The sequence below is a fragment of the Tenrec ecaudatus genome, chromosome 15 (assembly GCF_050624435.1).
Source record: "Tenrec ecaudatus isolate mTenEca1 chromosome 15, mTenEca1.hap1, whole genome shotgun sequence".
NCBI classification, from domain to species: Eukaryota; Metazoa; Chordata; class Mammalia; order Afrosoricida; family Tenrecidae; genus Tenrec; species Tenrec ecaudatus.
This window is the reverse complement of record NC_134544.1, coordinates 12,580,181-12,583,542: the sequence shown is the minus strand read 5'-3', so window position 1 is coordinate 12,583,542 and position 3,362 is coordinate 12,580,181. Positions and strand designations below refer to the sequence as shown.

Genomic DNA, 3,362 nt, shown 5'->3' with positions numbered 1-3,362 from the left:
GTATAAAGCACATCTGTACAGTCCCTGCCCTAATCATTTTTTTCTCCTCTTTTCTTTTTTTACATTTTATTAGGGACCCATACAACTCTTATCACCATCCATACATATACATACATCAATTGTATAAAGCACATCCATACATTCCCTGCCCCATTCATTCTCAAAGCATTTGCTCTCCACTTAAGCCCCTTGCATCAGGTCCTCTTTTTTTTCCCCCTCCCTCCCCTTTCCCCCCTCCCTCATATCATCCTACCTTTTAAAAAGCATTTTAGCTGTTCTTTTTCTAAAAAGATTAGTTTGTTGATCTGCCAATCCATGGTACTTTCAATATTCTTTACCAATACTATAATTCAAATGCATCAATTCTCTGCCCTTCCTTTTCCAAGGACCAGATTTCCCATGCATCTGAAGTGATTGACAATAATTTAGTCCGTACAGTGATATTTTTGCTCTTGAACACTAAAACAGTCTTTTGCAGCAGATTGTCCCAATGCAATTCATTCTTTGATTTTGTGACTGCTGCTTCCATGAACATTATGAATCCTAGTAAAGTGATGTCTTTGACAACTGCAGCATTTTCTCCATTTATCATGATGTGTACTGACCAGTCACAAGAATTTTCTTATTTTACATTGAGTTGAACTCTGAACGATAGTCTTTGACCTTCATCAGTAACAACTTCTTTTCATTTTTGCTTTCAGGAAGCAACTCTGGGTCATCTCCATGCAGCAAATTGTTAATGAGTATGCCAACAACCAGGGCATTACTTTCGTCTTCTGCAGTCAGCTTCTTTCTTCTTATTTTACTAAATAGTTTTATTGGGAAATAATCCATATATCATTCAATTCAGTAGTTCAACCATATCAAAAATAGTTGTATTATCATTACTACAGTTAATCTTAAATTTTTTTTCTTTCTTGTACTCTGGGTTATTTTCTCCCCATTCCCCCTCCAATCTCCTCTGCCATAACACAAAGAAATCATTCATCCAGTTACTGTTTGTAAATTCACCCATTCTGGATTTCAAATATTGAAAACATAAACAAACACCTAAAACTCAAAGAATAAAAGCAACAACAATAACAATATAAAATGGAGAAAAACCCTAGTTGGAAAGAAAACATAAAATATTAAATCCTTTCCCATCTGATTATTGCTTCAGATCTTAATAATAGACTAAAGTGGTTATGCTTGTGGGATAGATTAACATTGCCATGATCTGAAGAGGGAGGATTATTTTAATGTCCTCCTTCTATATGAAATGGCTGTACGTTTAAAAAAAACTATTAAATCCAAGTGTATTTCCCCTTCACATTAAAAAAACAAAACAAAAAACCTAATATAACTTTAATATGGGTCAAAAGGGGATTGAATCTGATGTTATATTCCATCCTGTCTGTATCTACTATAATTTTCTATAATGTCCTCTCAGAGTCCAAGGCTATTTGCATCTCTGGACTGTGGTCAGAGTGAATTCACCAGAGGCTTAGTCTACGTGTTGACCCTGCAAATGGATACAGTCAGTTACTTGAAGTAATTGCTTAGTATACGGATGGAACACAAATAGTGGAAGGATCCTACACTGAATCACACCATTACTTATTTCACACCAAGCAGTTTCCTCGTGTTCTCTTCAAATAATTATTTCTTGGTCTACATACAAATTATGCATGAGGACAATGACGTGCTCTGAAATGTCTAATCTTCCCATTATTGCCCACAGTTGGTTATGATCCACACAGTCACATACCTTTGTATAGTCACGGAGACACAAATTAGCACCTTTCTGGTATTCTCTGTTGTCAGCCAAAATATAGCTGATGACAGTGACTATATCCCTTATTGACATCCTCCTCCGAACCTGACTTGAATTTCTGGAATTCCTTGTTGATGTACTGTTGTACTAATTTTTTAATTGTATGATCAAATTTTTACTTTCTTGTGATGTCAATGACTTTGTTTCATGTTTTCTGCATTATTTTTACTCATTGATATTTGCAATAGGTATTTGGATGGGTCTCTTCCAGATTCCTCGCCAGGTAGCTGCCATCCAAATTAAGTGGTGCTGCATCAGTTTTTTGAAAATTTCAATTGGTATTCTGTGAATACCTAAAGTTCAGCTTTTCGCTAATTTTTCATGCAGCCTGAACTTCTTGCTTTAATCTGATCAATTCTTTTTTTTAACAGTTTTATTGACATATAATTCACATAGCATACACTCCAATTAATTAAATATTAAATAAGACATGCCATTTATCACTACAATCATTTCATTCTAATGCTTTATTTTGTCTTAACCTCTTAGATTTTATTAGCTACTTTATGTTCAAGAGCAAGTTTCAGAGTCTCTTCTGTTTCTTTCCAATCTTTTTAGTGACCTTTAGTTTTCTTAAAATATTATATTCTTAATGTCACCTGACCATTCTAAGGTATTCCATCACTAGTGTTCAATGAATCAACGTTTTCCCAGCATGATCCCTAAATTCAAGTGCAACACACTCAAGTTTATAATTTCATTTTGCTGGATTATTTTAAATGTCTTCAGTTTCAACCATAACTTGCATCTAAGAAAATGATACTCTGTTCAACATCGGTCTCTAACTCTGTTTGGGCTTATGATATGTAAATTCTTCCTAACCCCTTGCCATAGGCATGGTCAGTTTGATACCTATGTATTTCATCTAGGGAGGTACATGTGTATAGTCAACATTTATGTTGTTGATACAAAGGTATTTGCAGTAAAGAAGTATCAGACTTACAAAATTCTATCACATGATCTCTAGCTTTGTCTCTTTCACCTGGGCCATATTTTCCAATGACCGATCCTTTCTATTTATTTTCAACATTCACATTCCCCTCACCAGTAATTACCAATTCACTTGCATGTTTGATCAATTCCAGATTGACTAACTTGATAGAATAATTCAACTTCATCCTTGACTTTATCAGATAGTGGGTACATTTGAATAAAGGTTGTATTAATTGGTCTTTCTTGTAAGCCTATAGATATCATTCTATAATAAACAGTATTATACTTCAAAATATATCCTGACATTGTCTTTTGATGATAAATGTGATGCCATTCATGTTGAATTGGCCCTTCCTAGCGTACTAAACCCTGGGTTTGTCTAATTCATATTGTCCAAAGCAGAGCATTTCGACTGACTGGTGCTGAGGATATTGACCTTCGCACTTGCCATTAGGTTTTTGGTGATTTCCACTTTTCCTGGACTCGTACTATGAACCATCCATGTTTTGATTATTTGTGGGTGTTTTTTTAACTGTTTATTCTCCAGTTGAATAGTATTTCATCAGGAAATTAAGGTCTCCAAAGCATTACTCAATCCACATCAGTAAGACCA

The 3,362-nt window shown here is 34.7% G+C and overlaps 1 non-coding gene across 1 annotated transcript; it reads left to right on the top strand.

Annotated features, from left to right (window-relative positions):
• The first annotated feature begins 1,138 nt into the window (after positions 1–1,138).
• LOC142428436 (small nucleolar RNA SNORA29) lies at positions 1,139–1,279 on the top strand. Its single transcript, XR_012780337.1, has one exon. It is a non-coding gene; the product is annotated as a small nucleolar RNA SNORA29 (small nucleolar RNA).
• Positions 1,280–3,362: the final 2,083 nt, after the last annotated feature.